The sequence below is a fragment of the Oncorhynchus keta genome, unplaced genomic scaffold, assembly GCF_023373465.1.
Source record: "Oncorhynchus keta strain PuntledgeMale-10-30-2019 unplaced genomic scaffold, Oket_V2 Un_contig_1853_pilon_pilon, whole genome shotgun sequence".
NCBI lineage: Eukaryota > Metazoa > Chordata > Actinopteri > Salmoniformes > Salmonidae > Oncorhynchus > Oncorhynchus keta.
Genome location: NW_026280972.1, coordinates 105,942 through 127,029, shown reverse-complemented (window position 1 = coordinate 127,029; position 21,088 = coordinate 105,942). Strand labels below are relative to the sequence as shown.

Below are 21,088 nucleotides of genomic sequence, written 5' to 3'. Positions count from 1 at the left end.
GGACCATGCTCGACCAACTGAGCTACATAGGACCATGCTGAACCAACTGAGCGACAGAGGACCATGCTGGACCAACTGAGCTACAGAGGACCATGCTGGACCAACTGAGCTACAGAGGACCATGCTCGACCAACTGAACTACATAGGACCATGCTGGACCAACTGAGCTACATAGGACCATGCTGAACCAACTGAACTACATAGGACCATGCTGGACCAACTGAACTACATAGGACCATGCTGGACCAACTGAGCTACATAGGAACATAGAAGACGAATACATGTCTTTTGAACAAAATATATTATAATGTAGTGTAATAACAGTCCTATTAGCCATTAGCACATTCATCAAATTGATACACTCTGGACCTCAGATCACACACAACATAGGACCATGCCTGGACAATTCCAATGGTCTCGCATCACTCCTACAACCAAATCCCTCACCTATTCCCTATAGACATCACATTCACTGCAACCATTAAATAATTTCCAGTTCTGCTCAAGGAGTCTATAGCGCAGAGAGTGGAACAACAGTTCAGTCACGTTCTCCACATTCATTCTCCACACCCTCCATGACCCTAGCATTCAGTCAGCCGACAGGGAGGAGGAGAGGGCGGGAGGGAGTGGAGAGATAAATCCATTTCGTACACCCCTCCCCCTTGCCCAGGATAAACTCCACTCTCTATCAACGGCATGTGCTGTTGAATAGGCAGAAGGAGACTTATTGCTTATTTCTAGAGTGAAAACAGTGTTTTATTGTTTATTGTTCTGATTCACAGAACTGCTTTCCATAGGCTACGGAGAAAACCTATTCGTCAGACCAGGGGTGTCATGTACACCAAAAATCTGAGGGGGAACAAAGTACATGAGGATGGCTGGGGGGGTGGTACGGAGGGGGACTAGCCCGTGTCTGTAAATTGGTTAATTCTACATTTTTCAAACACCTAGAATTAATCATATGTAAAAAATCATTTTTTAAATATTTTTTTTTACACACACACACACTACCAGTCAAAAGTTTGGACAGCTACTCATTCAAGGGATTCTTTATTTTTTACTATTTTCTACATTGTAAAATAATAGTGAACACATCAAAACTATTAAATAACACATATGGAATCATGTAGTAAACAAAAAAGGGTTAAACAAATCAAAATGTATTTTAGATTCTTCAAAGTAGCCAATCTGTCTTGATGACAGCTTTGCATCCTCTCAACCAGCTTCACGAGGTAGTCACCTGGAATGCATTTCAATTAACAGGTATGCCTTATTAAAAGTTAATATGTGGAATTTATTTCCTTCTTAATGCATTGGAACCAATCAGTTGTGTTGTGACAAGGTAGGGGTGGTATACAGAAGATAGCCCTATTTGGTAAAAGCGCAAGTCCATATTATGGCAAGAACAGCTCAGAAATTGCCACCCCAAAAAATGCTTCACAGAGTTCAAGTAACAGACATCTATCTCATCAACTGTTCAGAGGAGATTGCGTGAATCAGGACTTCATGGTCAAATTGCTGCAAATAAACCACTACTAAAGGACACCAATAAGAAGAGACTTGTTTGGGCCAAGAAACACGAGCAATGGACATTAGACCAGTGGAAATCTGTCCTTTGGTCTGGAGTCCAAATTTGAGATTTTTGGTTCCAACCGCCGTGTCTTTGTGAGACACAGAGTAGGTGAATAGATTCTCTCTGCATTTGTAGTTCCCACCGAAAAGCATGGAGGAGGAGGTGTGATGGTGTGGGGTTGCTTTGCTGGTGACACTGTCGTTGATTTATTTAGAATTCAAGGCACACTTAACCAGCATGTTTACTACAGCATTCTGCAGCGATACACCATCCCATCGGGTTTGCGCTTAGTGGGACAGGACAATGACCCCACACACCTCCAGGCTGTGTAATGGCTATTTGACCAAGAAGGAGAGTGATGGAGTGCTGCATCAGATGACCTGGCCTCCACAATCACCCAACCTCAACACAATTGAGATGATTTGGGATGAGTTGGACTGCAGAGTGAAGGAAAAGAAGCCAACAGCTCAGCATATGTGGGAGCTCCTTCAAGACTGTTGAAATGAAAAAGCATTCCAGGTGAAGCTGGTTGAGAGAATGTGAAAAGCTGTCATCAAGGCAAAGGGTGGCTACTTTGAAGAATCTCAAGAACAAAATATATTTTGATTTGTTCAACACTTTTTTGGTTACTACATGATACCATACATGTTATTTCATAGTGTTGTCTTCACATTTATTCTACAATGTAGAAAATAGTACAAATTAAGAAAAACCCTTGAATGAGTAGGTGAGTCCTAACTTTTGATGGGTACTAATATATATATATATATATATATATATATATATATATATATATATATCATATCTAACCATACCTCTTGAGCTGTCTTACTGGTGTTTTTTACAGAAAATCAAGCGGGCCCTATTATTGGTGTGACACAAATGGCCAGAAATGAACTCGTGTTTTTTTTATCCAGTTAAAATGCAAAGTGCCAGCTGAGCCATTTGTTGCTTTGGCTTTGCTTCCCTTTATCTTTCACATTTGGAGTCCCTCCCCCTATCTCTAATTTGGCTCCAACTCTCATGACGCTTGGATGCCCTAGCAGCGCCCCAGACAAAGCAGCCTGTAGTCTGGTTTTGTTTCGTGCGACTCGCCCCAGCAGCAGCCTGCCTGTGCTCCTTAACCGCAGATATTTGATAAGCCTGTTACGAAACAACTTCCCCCCCTTCCTCACACAGAACTCTCTCGTGCAATCTCGTCACATAGAACAGAGGTCTCTCGTGCAATGTTCTTTCGTGAAGAGGTTCGCAGCCAAGGGAATTGTCCCACTCACCGCAATGTGAGACAAGCAATTCGTCATTAAACTGTCATTTGTCCCTCTGTCTACATTCATTTACATTTCAATAGAACACTTATATTTGTGACATTGGCCAATGCACACATTTGTGTGATTGTCTAGGCATTCTGCATTATGGCAATATAATATTATAATATTTATTTACATAACCATTAACATAATTGAATTCATTAATAAAATTACTAAATAAAATGGATTAGTTGTATTCCGATTGATTAATCATTTTCAGGGAAACGAGCATGTCCAGACTTCAGATCACAACCATGGATGCGTTGGGCGCGCCATTATTCGAACGGATAAAACCTTGCTGGTCAGAAAAACAAGTCCCCGTATGCGCAATCATTTAATGGTCGTGTTATTTCGTTTCCTGTAGGCAATTCAATGTGAAACCAAACCATTGCGCTCTCCCTCACTCCTTCTGGAGGTTGACGGCTTTGTTTGTTGGTGCATAAAACCAATCCAAAATAATACGGCCCTAAGCCTATCCAAAAAGTAGTTCAAATGGTTTCACTTCATTTTACAGTTTGTATTGTTTTTTATTGCATCAGGGGATCAGCCTACACAGACACGTTTTGACAATGACAGTCGGGATTTAGGAAACACGGAAACACCCCTGGCTGCGGGCATGGTGGTGGTTTTACAATGTGGATTCGCCTAACAAATTCATCAATAACGTAAACATGTAGGCTAGACTTTATCCAACGACCTAGGATATTTGTAGGCTATAGGCCTAGTATAAGACGAGCACCCAACAGATATCATGCGACCTGTACGAGATGCCGTCTAATTGCACCGTTTGTATTACAGAATCATAAACGTGTCATTCAAAGCACGGCGTGACAAATTCACAAAATCAATGGGTGGCGAGCAGAAACAGCCAGCCAAACACCACGAAGGTGTCCCTCACTTGACCTCAAACTTGGCTGCTCCAATTCGACGGGCCCCGGGTTCCATTTAAATAAAATATGTGCCCCTAGTGCAAGGTACCTCGGGGCTGTTATCCTTTCTACTTAGGTGCATTCTGGCTGCTGGTGAGAACGTCGCGTAAAGAAAACAATGTGTGGGCGTCAGGAGGCGTCCTTTTACGAGAGAGCGCAGAGAACCGTGAACACAGAGCTCCTGCTGCGGCACAAAAGCGCTCTGAAGCGGAGAGAAGAGCTCTCCTGTTTCGGGACCGCAGTCCCAGGGGAGACTCGCCTTGTAGAGGAAAAGCTTCAATCAAACTGTGACATCTCCAGCGGGAGTCGACGAAGCAATTCTCTCTACAGCTCACTGCAGTGCCGTGGGTTTATTTTCCTTCTCAAGGGTTTCCACTGATTATGTCAAACTCGGAAAATAGCGGACCTATATCCTATTAATAAATTCGGCATATGTTAAAAGTAGTCTATAGGCCTACTGTCAGAGAAAGGCCTCATTTAGGCCTACATGACAACAACCAGCTAATATTGTGACAGCAGAAAAAGCTTGACAACCGTGAGTCAATCACGCTTATCGTTGATGCCTTATTACTCTTCCCATTGTTCAAAAGAAAAAGCCGAAATAAATGTTTATCTGACACCGAATGTTCTCGGCGGTTGGCCAACGACTTACTATTTCCATATCACAAGCTGGTGGATGAAGGAAAAAAATATACTCAAAACCACCGTCTCTCTGGACACGACTCGTCTGTCTGCCTGCGTTGAGTGCACAAAGGCTCCAGCAGACCGAGATGGCTGCGCTAAAAATAAACAACCCGGGTTGACAGAATGGGGGGCGTAGGCCTTCACCAAATAAATGCAGACTGCGAGTAGGGAGGTCTCTTCTCAGATAAATCATTTTAAAAGTATGATTTTGACAATACCAATTGGTTAGGCAAGCTGTTTAATCCGTTCTTGTGTCCTGAAATCTGTTATTTGAACATAACGGGTCTACAGGTACTTGCGTAACTGTTGTAATGGATGTCCTAATTGTTCGTATGTGACAGCATTCATTAGATTCGACTGTCATATGAAATATGCCTAGATAGTTGTCAACAGCATGATAGCCTTCATTTATGCCAAATGCAAACAACAATGCGAGTAAATTGCGCTCTCATCGCCCCCATACCAAGTTGGTTCAATTGAAATATAAACAAAAAACATTCCTAGTCTTGAAATGCAATCAGTTTGAAATTGGTTCTTCAGTAGGCCAATAAATGACAATATTTTGTGAATAAGCTCTGTGACAATAGGCCTACTAAACCAACCCCTCGGTCTTAATGCCACATTCAGCTTTCAGTTAGGCCACCAAGTATTCGGGATTCATTTATGGTACCAAAGTAGGAAACAGGAAACAAGAAATACAAGTAGGAACCAACAAATTCCAGATAACTTTTGTGAAAAAAAACAGCCTAGGCCTGTATTATTTTCCTATGAGCCTAAAGCGCAGTAAGTTGCTTCTCCACTGTGTTCGCTCTGTTCTTGGAGTAAAAGTTTAAAAACACAAATTGAGGCGTTTTTATGAGTCCAAAAACACTGCACTCAGTTGTTGCGTCTGCGCTTGCTTGTGGCTAGTACTGTATATGCAACGGGTCGAATTCCGTAGCGCAGCCTGTGACCAGAGTCATTTCCCGTCCCCGGGGCGAGGGGAGGACTTCAGTTCGGACTCGTTTAAGTTAAGGCGACAGAACACGTCAAGTTGCCAACATGACAAGAGTATATAGTGTACAAGAAAAGACCTTGCATCGTCCAATGTGGGACAGAAGCCTTAGACACGTTTTACTTAGGCTTACATTATCCTGCAGGACATCTACACCCGTCTCAATGCGCTCGATCACCGAGCCCGTTATAACAATTCATTTTAAAACATGATTGCCGCATTCTATCCATGAAGTCGTTCATGAATGGAAAACCATACAGCCCACCACACCATCATCCACTCGCTGAAATGCGCAGTGAAATTACACAGATGACCTCCACAAGCGTTTATCTGCAAAGTCGTTCCACAACGTATATGGGATGGTGTCAAACATGGGCGAGGCACTAAATTAAGACTGAATCTTTTATATATATATATATATATATATATATATATAGAAAAACGCATATAAGCCGATTCCCACAGAGACTCAACTAATTTGTGTATGCCAGGCCATTCATTTGAAACATGAGAATTAGATTAGCCTACATCGAAATCACACACGCGCTACACGCTATTTTTTTATTTGACATTTTCCTTTAAATTTAGCTGACTGGCTGAAAAAAAGGTTAGCTGGAAACTCCCGTGACAACGTTGGATCTCTCATTATGACTTACTAAGAGTTTGGATGAACGATCAAACATTTCGGCTTAATCAACACATTTCCGTGACCAAACCATCCAATATTACACCATTTTAGGCTACAATCTTTCTATAGAAACGGGTGTAGGGCTAGACTAGGTTTATACAAAGCCTATGTGAAACATGAATTCTACTAGGTTAACCCATATCTCGCAGTACACCAAAACATTGGCAAGCAACTAAATAATCCACGCAAATACGCAGTTCTTTGTAGAAGCCCTTATCAGATGGCCAAGTCTCCATATAGTCAGAGCGACGCCGAACAACATCGAGTCTTCAGACTGGAGCAAGACAGAAAAGCAAACAAAACGAAACATAGAAAGGAAAACCAAGGCACAAACGTTCACAAAAATTATCTTAGCCTACCTGATAGAAATTCCAGAATAATTTCTCTAAATTCTATTGTTCTTGGCCAAAACGCAAAATGTCCAGTTGGAACTTTTTGGCCGTGTTCTCTAGGCTCCACGAGTCAGTCAAAACGACCCAGCGAGAGTTCGTGCGTCGGGGGTTAATATCACTTTTGTAATTTAACTTTACAGCAAATAGGGGTGACAATGTTGTGCTTGTTAAATGACATGTAGGTAAGATTAGACTACGAAAACATCCTTAGTCTTTATACATTTCCAGTTGGTAAAAATCCGGGAATGACGAGTCGGCGACAATGAACGAACAGATCCACGGAGTCGCAGTGCTCCCAGTAAATATATCCATTAGTAAAAAGACACCAAGTGAATCGTTGTCGTGAATGTTTCAAGGAGCACAGGTGGCAACAACGGTCGTAGGTCTCAATAAACAATAAACTAATTCAGTCTGGTTATGCATTGCAACGCCATGTTGAGATCGCCATACAGCACACACGCCACCTCAAAAATATGGCGAGAATTTCCGTTTTCAACAAATAAAGAATGCTAACAGTGCCCATTGTCTTCAGTGAGAGGCTAGGGCGTTTCTGTCAATGTTCCCATTAGTTTTTATTTCGTCCTAGTTTTACTGTTCCGTTTTCTTCCGTATGGCACCATTCGGAGCACGCACAACTACCGCCTCCAGACGAACAGCGGAGAATGAGTGCCTGCGCCTTGGTTCCAGTCGCAGACTCTACCCAGAAGGCCAATCGGGGAACCGCAATTACCATAAACCTCCAGCACGCTTCGCTCCACCAGCGCTCTCTACAGCGAAAACAAAGGGAGGGAGGAGGGACAGCGAAAGAGAACGCCAGCGAGCGAGGGAGATATTGAAGGTAAATAGGTTACTGTGCATATTCGTTTTTTTCTTCCTGGGCAATAGATTATGCTATATGCCGACATTTATTTATTTATTTTTGCTCTCAGTGTTGTGTATGACATATTGTCAAGTCTATGTCCCATTCCAGGTATATCTAATATTTTCTATTCCAATTATACTGTATCATTTGTATACTTATACTTTGAAGAAAGCAACAAACAGAAGACTTCATCCTCGAATTTACCCTACACTCTTAGAAAAAAAGGTTTTGGATAGAACCAAAAAGGGTTCTATGCTTGCTTCATATATGGTACTATACCATACATACATATATGGTACTTGCTCTTATGGTTCTATATAGAACCCGAAATTGGTTCCATATAGAACAGTATATGAAACCCAATGGTTCTATATTACCCAATGTTGGTTCAGAAAGAAGAACCCTACAAAAGGGTTTTATATAGAACCTTTAGGGGTGCCATATATGAAACAAGAAATATAACCATTTTTGGTTCACCCAGAACCTTTTTTTCTAAGAGTGTAGGGTAAATTCGAGTGTGAAGTATTCTGTTGGTTGCTTTCTTCAAAGTAGAAGTACACAAATGATACAGTATAATTGGGATAGAAAATGTTATAATATTATCTATCCCCGGAATCATTGGGACATAGACTGGACAATATACCATACCCAACACTGACAGCAAAACATATATTTAGACATATAGCATAATCTATTGCCCAGGTCTATAACCACAGATCTACGATCACCTGACCCCAAATCAATCCTAAATCTAAGGACTAGAATATAATGGAATATAATGGAAACAGACTAGAGAGACATACAATACTTGGCGCTGCGTCATGAGAAAAACTACCCCTTTCGTTTAAAACTGTGCAAAAGGAAGCGTCATAATAGCTCAAACCGGGTCCGCGTAATTGGATTGCCGTTATTAATGACAGACAACTCTCCCCCTACAGTCCCATGGGAACTAACCCGTGGGGTTATGCCGCTTCATTGCGCTCTGCACCGCGGTGGATTTCACATGAGCACGATGAATGCACACACAGTAAAGGCATTACATGCGATCGATACGCAGTGGTGAAACGGTTGTTGAATAGATAACCGTTCCTTTCTAAAGGGATTTCTATTAAACCGTTTTATCCTACCGCCACATAGGCCTAACTAACAATTACTGTCAACCGAATATGAGGCAACATTGTAATTAGTTTGCCTATAAAGTTAAATCCAAACGTGTCAAATGTTATTAGATTAAATTGTTGACTATAATGAATAATGAAGTACCTGGAGATTGTTTAATTTATTCTGAGAATGTACACACAGATGATGAGATGGGCGCGATCCGCGAAGGGGGTGTGTCGAAAAAAGGGGCGAGGAAAACAAGTTGGCAAAGCCCTTGTCAGCAATACTCAGCATCAAAGCCAAACTTGCTATTGACAGTGAGTGTATTTGTCGACTTCTTGTGAACATGCCCTCTGGACCTTTTATGGCACATAGGCTACAGGTCTGGAACTATATGGCACTGTCAGTGCGCTCGACACACAGGCCTGTGGTCGCTTGCTCAAGTTCCATTAAAGCTGTCTCCCCTCAGGTACTGTAGGCTTAGGCCTATGGGCTTTATAAATCACGCCAGAAATACGGTGGGGTAATGGGGTGTGTTGCGTTTATATACTAAGACGAGTCTATGTATCTTATTTGTCTGCGCATTTGTAATGGCCTACGCATTAAGATTCGTGCGTCATTATCCCAATGGTTTGTGTCAGACGCTTGTTGATTCTTTCCAGTCAACACCTAATGAAGGAAAAATGACCTGTAGGCTCTCCATGTATTTAGTCCTGGTTACATGTAGGCCTACATGTGTGAGCGCTATCAAAATGGAATATTCCTTTTATATCAGCTGGTGCTCCCTAAAACACTGAGATGACACTGGACCAACATCAAGCGCATGGTAGTGGTAATGCGGGTTGCCACTTCAAGACAGATGGACGCCTTGCAATGGAAAACCGGTCGCAACCCAACACCAGGTTCAAGCGAGCCCGTTATGGTGCAAACCATCTGTGATGGTGCATTACTGCCACCGTCTGGACAGTTGTGTTCATTAAGATTTGGCACACGAAGAAAAGAGTGCAACACCATAGTCTTTTACCCGTGTAGTGGCACTGTTATTACACCGTATCAACATTGCATTAACACTTGCCCGCAATCCCCCCTTCTCCAAAACACGTGTACATATTGGGCTATAAAGTGTGCCTTCCTATATTATACTTATGCTACGATGGTTATTCTATTCAACTGAGCCATTACTTCATGTTGCTATTCTTGTATTTTCTCATTTCTTATTGTTTTGCATTGTCGAGAAGGAACCTGCAAGTAATCATTTCATTGGACAGTGTATACTATGTGTATCCGCACACAAGTCTAATACAACTTGAAACAGGTGGCCTAACTGGCCACTTATTCATAAAGTGTCTTGTTGCTGATCTATGATCAGTTTTAGCTTTTTGGATGATAATGAAAAAGATCACATGGACAGGGAGGACCTGAACCTAGATCAGCACTCCTGCTCCGAGATGCTTTATGAATATGGCCCCTGGAGAGCAGTGGAAAGGGAGAACCCCCAAAGACCCAAGACAGTGACTGAGGGGAAGATGTCACAGGGGGGTATTTGGAAGAAGCCCAGTAGTGTCCCTGTAGATAGATAAAGCCATTTTCCTGATACATAGAAACTAGTCTGAAATCTATCCCTAGGCAACACAATGGTGTGGTTTCAATGAAGGACTCTTTTGGCAGAGGAAATATGTAGTTCCTCTTTGCCAAAAACGTCCATCGTTGAAACCAGACCCTAGTCACTGTGTTGCCGAGGGTCGGTTTCTAAGACTATGTAGACCCCATAGCACCAGGCAGTGTCACACCTTACCCTGCCATAACACTGGGTACTGAAGTGTCATCAAGGACAGACCATTTGAGGAGCTTTGTTAATATGAGGGTGGGGGTCAATTCCATTTTAATTCCAGGCAATTCAGAAAGTAAACCAAATTCCAATTCCAAATTTTCCTCATTGAAAAGCATAGAAGATAATTGGAATTTCAGTGCACTTCCTGAATTGACTGGAATTTAAATGGTATTGACCCCAACCCTGGTGAATATTGACCCCAACCCTGGTGAATATTGTGTTAATGGTCCAAAAGCTACGGTTAAATCATTCTGCATGATTTACTCTACAACCCTGGTGAATATTGTGTTAATGGTCCAAAAGCTACGGCTAAATCATTCTGCATGATTTACTCTACACATCCAATAGTGTTCATATCTACATGGCAGGCCTGTGTTTCTTTGAGTTTAAGACCATGTTGATAGGAAATAATTTATTATGAAACTGTATTGCAATAGACAACCTCTTGCCAGACTAATTCTTTCACAAACATCACTGGAACAAATACTGTTGTAAAACCACAGCCTGTGACCATTTACATGAGCTGTTTGTGTGGTGGTGTGGTGTGTTACTTTCCACTGTGTAATATCTTTCTGACAACTACTGCTCTACTTTACCTTCAACTGAGTGGGTCATGAGTCATACCTTTATTTTGTTCCTGTGATCTTCACTGCAATTTTCTTGAACATTTCCACAGAAGTCACAGCTTTAGAACAAAAAGGAAGGTAAGCAGCTGATTACTGTAATCATGACATTTTACTAGAAGATAGTTACACTAATGGATTGACCATTCATGAATACAATAACACACTAGTCCAGCGTTTCCCAAACTCGGGACCCCAAGGGGTGCGTGCATGTTTCGGTTTTTGCCCTAACACTGCACAGCTGATTCAAATGATCAAATATTGATAATTAGTTGATTATTTGAATCAGCTGTGTAGTGCTAATTCAAAAACTGAAACGTGCACCCTTTGGGGTCCAGAGGACCGAGTTTGGGAAACACTGCAGTAGACCCACATCATGCATGTGTTTTAGTGCAATTAAATGTCAAAGTAGGGGGAAATGAAGAAACATATTTATTCATTACTGACTAGCGGTAGAAAGGGGTGGGGTGATAGGATACAGGCATATTCACAATAGTATTTTAGTCATTGTTCACTGTAACATTGTCACATGACTTGTATCATTCTACAGGAAGTGATTCTAAGAATATACCCATTGCAGAAGTTGTTAGTTTGCGCTTGTGGAAGCATGAACTATACTGCAATTGTAATTATTGATACAAGTTCAGGATGGAATCTTCTTGGTGGTGATGTGATCTGTGTCACTGATTTCTGTCAAAACAACAATGCAATTCATCTTTTAAAAAGACCATACCTACAGTTAGTTATCATGATATGTTGTATGGTTTTCAGTATTTGATACTGTTAAGTTTAATCAATTTGTGAGGGAGAATGCTGCAACTGTTCAGGTGGTGTACAACAAGTCTCTTAGCTCTGGTCTGCATCTTGAGGTGGTCTTAGTTTTATAATACAGTTTCTGTTCTGACATGCCAAGGCCACGATATGTACTGAAATACAAACCAACATCATAGGATATGTCAATATCAACATTGCACAAGCAACATTGGCTACTCAGCAAACATTTAAATGTTAAACTATTTCAAACTTTTACATTTTGATATTATCTAGTATTTCCATTTACACACCCAGGATCATAACCATCAGAATAACATTCAGAACACTGTAAATGAACAGAAGACAGTTCTCCCATGATGACCTGCAGCTGGATGTCTGGTTTAGATAGTCTGTGGAAAAAAATATAAATAACCCACAGACAATGTCAAATGTCCTGAGTTATTATAAACCACATCTAAAACTGAAAAACACTACTTTCCATTATTGGGAACATACCCAAAAGGTAGCTCATATATAGACAATACATATCTGTACACCATACATATCTGTACACCATACATATCTGTACACCATACATATCTGTACACCATACATATCTGTACACCATACATATCTGTACACCATACATATTCATCATTGAATGAAATGTGCACTTACCAGCGGTCATGAGTCTGGTACCATTGCTAAATAGGAGACTCTGGTCTTCTTTCTTTGCACAGTAGTACACTCCACAATCATCTACTGTTACAATATGTATTAACAATCTATGACCTGTTTCTAATGAATATTTCTGTCTATAATTCTTGTTGTAATAAAAAGCAGCAGGACTCCTACTAGTGAAAGAGCGGAGTATGGCCTGTGGAGGCTGTGGTTGGTGCTGAATGTACCAGTATGCACTTTCTATGTTAAGAGAACAGTTAATGGTTGTATTCTGTCCAAGTTCCACCAGTGTCTCTGTCAAGCAACCAGCTCCCCGACAGCATATAAAGAGACCTAGAAACAAACAGGTAATTACACATTTGACTCCTAAGTTATTAATTGTAGTAACAAAATAATTGTCTTACACAACAAATGTCCCACAACTCTCAGCATTGTCTCAAATTTGTGGTGGTGAATGGGTTGTTGTCCTGCTTGTGCAGCAGTTGCCTGTTTGAGCGTTCTTTGCTGCTGTACAGACAAACCACAAGTTGTTTTATAGGGTGCTAGAGGTCAGACCAATCATAGGCAAGTCCACTTGACTTTGCCTTATATAGGCATACTCCTTGTAGGCATGCAATATTTACTATCACAAGTTTGAAATTCAATCAAATAATTTTAATTCAAGTCCTGAATTGAATAGCAATATATGTCATTGACCCCACTACCACCACAACCACCACCTTCAAACAGTAGCCATGTCTAGATTGTCAGTTAACTTTCAACTTCAACTTACATTACTAGTGGATCACCGTACAAGACACTACAAGTAGTCATAGTACACTTCAATCTGTCTGGTCCGTCATGACATCTCACGTCAGAGTCAGGTCGAGTCAGTGTATGTGTCATTTTGAATATTTAACTTTTTTGATTTACATTGACTGTGTCAAGTGAGAATGTGTATTTAATATGTTTGGAGTAGATTGACCTCAAGAGACACATGCAAGAAGGGGTGTGTTATAACGAGGCTCTGTTGGCTGTAAGGGACAAAGTGGAGGTTTTATTATTTCTTCTGCACTTTTCTTCTCATCCTTCAACCGATTTCATTGCAGCCGTAATCAACACAACATCTGACAAAAGAGGATGTGGTGATTGGTGTATACTTGTAAAATGACCACATTCTCATTCTGAAGAAAGTCAAAAATAAGGTGTTTGTTTTTCTCTTGTCAATACAGCACTAATGTCAGAGGAAGGCTCAAAACATCACTGGGGCCAAGCTTCCTGCCATCCAGGACCTATATACTAGGCTGTGTCAGAGGAAGGCTCAAAACATCACTGGGGCCAAGCTTCGTGCCATCCAGGACCTATATACTAGGCTGTGTCAGAGGAAGGCTCAAAACATCACTGGGGCCAAGCTTCCTGCCATCCAGGACCTATATACTAGGCTGTGTCAGAGAAAAGCTCAAAACATCACTGGGGCCAAGCTTCCTGCCATCCAGGACCTATATACTAGGCTGTGTCAGAGGAAGGCTCAAAACATCACTGGGGCCAAGCTTCCTGCCATCCAGCCATCCAGGACCTCAAAACATCACTAGGCTGTGTCAGAGGAAGGCTCAAAACATCACTGGGGCCAAGCTTCCTGCCATCCAGGACCTATATACTAGGCTGTGTCAGAGGAAGGCTCAAAACATCACTGGGGCCAAGCTTCCTGCCATCCAGGACCTATATACTAGGCTGTGTCAGAGGAAGGCTCAAAACATCACTGGGGCCAAGCTTCCTGCCATCCAGGACCTATATACTAGGCTGTGTCAGAGGAAGGCTCAAAACATCACTGGGGCCAAGCTTCCTGCCATCCAGGACCTATATACTAGGCTGTGTCAGAGGAAGGCTCAAAACATCACTGGGGCCAAGCTTCCTGCCATCCAGGACCTATATACTAGGCTGTGTCAGAGGAAGGCTCAAAACATCACTGGGGCCAAGCTTCCTGCCATCCAGGACCTATATACTAGGCTGTGTCAGAGGAAGGCTCAAAACATCACTGGGGCCAAGCTTCCTGCCATCCAGGACCTATATACTAGGCTGTGTCAGAGGAAGGCTCAAAACATCACTGGGGCCAAGCTTCCTGCCATCCAGGACCTATATACTAGGCTGTGTCAGAGGAAGGCTCAAAACATCACTGGGGCCAAGCTTCCTGCCATCCAGGACCTATATACTAGGCTGTGTCAGAGGAAGGCTCAAAACATCACTGGGGCCAAGCTTCCTGCCATCCAGGACCTATATACTAGGCTGTGTCAGAGGAAGGCTCAAAACATCACTGGGGCCAAGCTTCCTGCCATCCAGGACCTATATACTAGGCTGTGTCAGAGGAAGGCTCAAAACATCACTGGGGCCAAGCTTCCTGCCATCCAGGACCTATATACTAGGCTGTGTCAGAGGAAGGCTCAAAACATCACTGGGGCCAAGCTTCCTGCCATCCAGGACCTATATACTAGGCTGTGTCAGAGGAAGGCTCAAAACATCACTGGGGCCAAGCTTCCTGCCATCCAGGACCTATATACTAGGCTGTGTCAGAGGAAGGCTCAAAACATCACTGGGGCCAAGCTTCCTGCCATCCAGGACCTATATACTAGGCTGTGTCAGAGGAAGGCTCAAAACATCACTGGGGCCAAGCTTCCTGCCATCCAGGACCTATATACTAGGCTGTGTCAGAGGAAGGCTCAAAACATCACTGGGGCCAAGCTTCCTGCCATCCAGGACCTATATACTAGGCTGTGTCAGAGGAAGGCTCAAAACATCACTGGGGCCAAGCTTCCTGCCATCCAGGACCTATATACTAGGCTGTGTCAGAGGAAGGCTCAAAACATCACTGGGGCCAAGCTTCCTGCCATCCAGGACCTATATACTAGGCTGTGTCAGAGGAAGGCTCAAAACATCACTGGGGCCAAGCTTCCTGCCATCCAGGACCTATATACTAGGCTGTGTCAGAGGAAGGCTCAAAACATCATCCAGGACCTATGGCTGGCCAAGCTTCCTGCCATCCAGGACCTATATACTAGGCTGTGTCAGAGGAAGGCTCAAAACATCACTGGGGCCAAGCTTCCTGCCATCCAGGACCTATATACTAGGCTGTGTCAGAGGAAGGCTCAAAACATCACTGGGGCCAAGCTTCCTGCCATCCAGGACCTATATACTAGGCTGTGTCAGAGGAAGGCTCAAAACATCACTGGGGCCAAGCTTCCTGCCATCCAGGACCTATATACTAGGCTGTGTCAGAGGAAGGCTCAAAACATCACTGGGGCCAAGCTTCCTGCCATCCAGGACCTATATACTAGGCTGTGTCAGAGGAAGGCTCAAAACATCACTGGGGCCAAGCTTCCTGCCATCCAGGACCTATATACTAGGCTGTGTCAGAGGAAGGCTCAAAACATCACTGGGGCCAAGCTTCCTGCCATCCAGGACCTATATACTAGGCTGTGTCAGAGGAAGGCTCAAAACATCACTGGGGCCAAGCTTCCTGCCATCCAGGACCTATATAGCTCAGGCTGTGTCAGAGGATGGCTCAAAAACATCACTGGGTAGTGGGCTTCCTGCCATCCAGGACCTATATACTAGGCTGTGTCAGAGGAAGGCTCAAAACATCACTGACTGTAAGTCCTGCCATCCAGGACCTAAACTAGGCTGTGTCAGAGGAAGGCTCAAAACATCACTGGGGCCATATCCTGCCATCCAGGACCTATATACTAGGCTGTGTCAGAGGAAGGCTCAAAACATCACTGGGGCCAAGCTTCCTGCCATCCAGGACCTATATACTAGGCTGTGTCAGAGGAAGGCTCAAAACATCACTGGGGCCAAGCTTCCTGCCATCCAGGACCTATATACTAGGCTGTGTCAGAGGAAGGCTCAAAGCATCACTGGGGCCAAGCTTCCTGCCATCCAGGACCTATATACTAGGCTGTGTCAGAGGAAGGTTCAAAACATCACTGGGGCCAAGCTTCCTGCCATCCAGGACCTATATACTAGGCTGTGTCAGAGGAAGGCTCAAAACATCACTGGGGCCAAGCTTCCTGCCATCCAGGACCTATATACTAGGCTGTGTCAGAGGAAGGCTCAAAACATCACTGGGGCCAAGCTTCCTGCCATCCAGGACCTATATACTAGGCTGTGTCAGAGGAAGGCTCAAAACATCACTGGGGCCAAGCTTCCTGCCATCCAGGACCTATATACTAGGCTGTGTCAGAGGAAGGCTCAAAACATCACTGGGGCCAAGCTTCCTGCCATCCAGGACCTATATACTAGGCTGTGTCAGAGGAAGGCTCAAAACATCACTGGGGCCAAGCTTCCTGCCATCCAGGACCTATATACTAGGCTGTGTCAGAGGAAGGCTCAAAACATCACTGGGGCCAAGCTTCCTGCCATCCAGGACCTATATACTAGGCTGTGTCAGAGGAAGGCTCAAAACATCACTGGGGCCAAGCTTCCTGCCATCCAGGACCTATATACTAGGCTGTGTCAGAGGAAGGCTCAAAACATCACTGGGGCCAAGCTTCCTGCCATCCAGGACCTATATACTAGGCTGTGTCAGAGGAAGGCTCAAAACATCACTGGGGCCAAGCTTCCTGCCATCCAGGACCTATATACTAGGCTGTGTCAGAGGAAGGCTCAAAACATCACTGGGGCCAAGCTTCCTGCCATCCAGGACCTATATACTAGGCTGTGTCAGAGGAAGGCTCAAAACATCACTGGGGCCAAGCTTCCTGCCATCCAGGACCTATATACTAGGCTGTGTCAGAGGAAGGCTCAAAACATCACTGGGGCCAAGCTTCCTGCCATCCAGGACCTATATACTAGGCTGTGTCAGAGGAAGGCTCAAAACATCACTGGGGCCAAGCTTCCTGCCATCCAGGACCTATATACTAGGCTGTGTCAGAGGAAGGCTCAAAACATCACTGGGGCCAAGCTTCCTGCCATCCAGGACCTATATACTAGGCTGTGTCAGAGGAAGGCTCAAAACATCACTGGGGCCAAGCTTCCTGCCATCCAGGACCTATATACTAGGCTGTGTCAGAGAAAGGCTCAAAACATCACTGGGGCCAAGCTTCCTGCCATCCAGGACCTATATACTAGGCTGTGTCAGAGGAAGGCTCAAAACATCACTGGGGCCAAGCTTCCTGCCATCCAGGACCTATATACTAGGCTGTGTCAGAGGAAGGCTCAAAACATCACTGGGGCCAAGCTTCCTGCCATCCAGGACCTATATACTAGGCTGTGTCAGAGGAAGGCTCAAAACATCACTGGGGCCAAGCTTCCTGCCATCCAGGACCTATATACTAGGCTGTGTCAGAGGAAGGCTCAAAACATCACTGGGGCCAAGCTTCCTGCCATCCAGGACCTATATACTAGGCTGTGTCAGAGGAAGGCTCAAAACATCACTGGGGCCAAGCTTCCTGCCATCCAGGACCTATATACTAGGCTGTGTCAGAGGAAGGCTCAAAACATCACTGGGGCCAAGCTTCCTGCCATCCAGGACCTATATACTAGGCTGTGTCAGAGGAAGGCTCAAAACATCACTGGGGCCACGCTTCCTGCCATCCAGGACCTATATACTAGGCTGTGTCAGAGGAAGGCTCAAAACATCACTGGGGCCAAGCTTCCTGCCATCCAGGACCTATATACTAGGCTGTGTCAGAGGAAGGCTCAAAACATCACTGGGGCCAAGCTTCCTGCCATCCAGGACCTATATACTAGGCTGTGTCAGAGGAAGGCTCAAAACATCACTGGGGCCAAGCTTCCTGCCATCCAGGACCTATATACTAGGCTGTGTCAGAGGAAGGCTCAAAACATCACTGGGGCCAAGCTTCCTGCCATCCAGGACCTATATACTAGGCTGTGTCAGAGGAAGGCTCAAAACATCACTGGGGCCAAGCTTCCTGCCATCCAGGACCTATATACTAGGCTGTGTCAGAGGAAGGCTCAAAACATCACTGGGGCCAAGCTTCCTGCCATCCAGGACCTATATACTAGGCTGTGTCAGAGGAAGGCTCAAAACATCACTGGGGCCAAGCTTCCTGCCATCCAGGACCTATATACTAGGCTGTGTCAGAGGAAGGCTCAAAACATCACTGGGGCCAAGCTTCCTGCCATCCAGGACCTATATACTAGGCTGTGTCAGAGGAAGGCTCAAAACATCACTGGGGCCAAGCTTCCTGCCATCCAGGACCTATATACTAGGCTGTGTCAGAGGAAGGCTCAAAACATCACTGGGGCCAAGCTTCCTGCCATCCAGGACCTATATACTAGGCTGTGTCAGAGGAAGGTTCAAAACATCACTGGGGCCAAGCTTCCTGCCATCCAGGACCTATATACTAGGCTGTGTCAGAGGAAGGCTCAAAACATCACTGGGGCAAGCTTCCTGCCATCCAGGACCTATATTCGAGGCTGTGTCAGAGGAAGGCTCAAAACATCACTGGGGCCAAGCTTCCTGCCATCCAGGACCTATATACTAGGCTGTGTCAGAGAAAGGCTCAAAACATCACTGGGGCCAAGCTTCCTGCCATCCAGGACCTATATACTAGGCTGTGTCAGAGAAAGGCTCAAAACATCACTGGGGCCAAGCTTCCTGCCATCCAGGACCTATATACTAGGCTGTGTCAGAGGAAGGCTCAAAGCATCACTGGGGCCAAGCTTCCTGCCATCCAGGACCTATATACTAGGCTGTGTCAGAGGAAGGCTCAAAACATCACTGGGGCCAAGCTTCCTGCCATCCAGGACCTATATACTAGGCTGTGTCAGAGGAAGGCTCAAAACATCACTGGGGCCAAGCTTCCTGCCATCCAGGACCTATATACTAGGCTGTGTCAGAGGAAGGCTCAAAACATCACTGGGGCCAAGCTTCCTGCCATCCAGGACCTATATACTAGGCTGTGTCAGAGGAAGGCTCAAAGCATCACTGGGGCCAAGCTTCCTGCCATCCAGGACCTATATACTAGGCTGTGTCAGAGGAAGGTTCAAAACATCACTGGGGCCAAGCTTCCTGCCATCCAGGACCTATATACTAGGCTGTGTCAGAGGAAGGCTCAAAACATCACTGGGGCCAAGCTTCCTGCCATCCAGGACCTATATACTAGGCTGTGTCAGAGGAAGGCTCAAAACATCACTGGGGCCAAGCTTCCTGCCATCCAGGACCTATATTCGAGGCTGTGTCAGAGGAAGGCTCAAAACATCACTGGGGCCAAGCTTCCTGCCATCCAGGACCTATATACTAGGCTGTGTCAGAGGAAGGCTCAAAACATCACTGGGGCCAAGCTTCCTGCCATCCAGGACCTATATACTAGGCTGTGTCAGAGGAAGGCTCAAAACATCACTGGGGCCAAGCTTCCTGCCATCCAGGACCTATATACTAGGCTGTGTCAGAGGAAGGCTCAAAACATCACTGGGGCCAAGCTTCCTGCCATCCAGGACCTATATACTAGGCTGTGTCAGAGGAAGGCTCAAAACATCACTGGGGCCAAGCTTCCTGCCATCCAGGACCTATATACTAGGCTGTGTCAGAGGAAGGCTCAAAACATCACTGGGGCCAAGCTTCCTGCCATCCAGGACCTATATACTAGGCTGTGTCAGAGGAAGGCTCAAAACATCACTGGGGCCAAGCTTCCTGCCATCCAGGACCTATATACTAGGCTGTGTCAGAGGAAGGCTCAAAACATCACTGGGGCCAAGCTTCCTGCCATCCAGGACCTATATACTAGGCTGTGTCAGAGAAAGGCTCAAAACATCACTGGGGCCAAGCTTCCTGCCATCCAGGACCTATATACTAGGCTGTGTCAGAGGAAGGCTCAAAACATCACTGGGGCCAAGCTTCCTGCCATCCAGGACCTATATACTAGGCTGTGTCAGAGGAAGGCTCAAAACATCACTGGGGCCAAGCTTCCTGCCATCCAGGACCTATATACTAGGCTGTGTCAGAGGAAGGCTCAAAACATCACTGGGGCCAAGCTTCCTGCCATCCAGGACCTATATACTAGGCTGTGTCAGAGGAAGGTTCAAAACATCACTGGGGCCAAGCTTCCTGCCATCCAGGACCTATATACTAGGCTGTGTCAGAGGAAGGCTCAAAACATCACTGGGGCCAAGCTTCCTGCCATCCTGGACCTATATACTAGGCTGTGTCAGAGAAAGGCTCAAAACATCACTGGGGCCAAGCTTCCTGCCATCCAGGACCTATATACTAGGCTGTGTCAGAGGAAGGCTCAAAACATCACTGGGGCCAAGCTTCCTGCCATCCAGGACCTATATACTAGGCTGTGTCAGAGGAAGGCTCAAAACATCACTGGGGCCAAGCTTCCTGCCATCCAGGACCTATATACTAGGCTGTGTCAGAGGAAGGCTCAAAACATCACTGGGGCCAAGCTTCCTGCCATCCAGGACCTATATACTAGGCTGTGTCAGAGGAAGGCTCAAACCATCACTGGGGCCAAGCTTCCTGCCATCCAGGACCTATATACTAGGCTGTGTCAGAGGAAGGCTCAAAACATCACTGGGGCCAAGCTTCCTGCCATCCAGGACCTATATACTAGGCTGTGTCAGAGGAAGGCTCAAAACATCACTGGGGCCAAGCTTCCTGCCAAGCAAGCTCCAGGACCTATATACTAGGCTGTGTCAGAGGAAGGCTCAGGACCTATATACTAGGCTGTGTCA

At 44.9% G+C, this 21,088-nt stretch overlaps 1 long non-coding RNA gene and 1 pseudogene across 1 annotated transcript; both read right to left on the bottom strand.

Annotated features, from left to right (window-relative positions):
- The window catches only part of LOC118380855 (BCL-6 corepressor-like), a 100,993-nt pseudogene extending 93,657 nt beyond the window's left edge, over positions 1 to 7,336 (bottom strand).
- Positions 7,337 to 10,892: 3,556 nt separating this feature from the next.
- Positions 10,893 to 12,920, bottom strand: LOC118370307 (uncharacterized). The gene is made up of 3 exons (XR_004822778.2): positions 12,823 to 12,920; positions 12,416 to 12,751; positions 10,893 to 12,147 (listed from the first exon to the last, which is right to left on the bottom strand). It is a non-coding gene; the product is annotated as an uncharacterized LOC118370307 (long non-coding RNA).
- Positions 12,921 to 21,088: the final 8,168 nt, after the last annotated feature.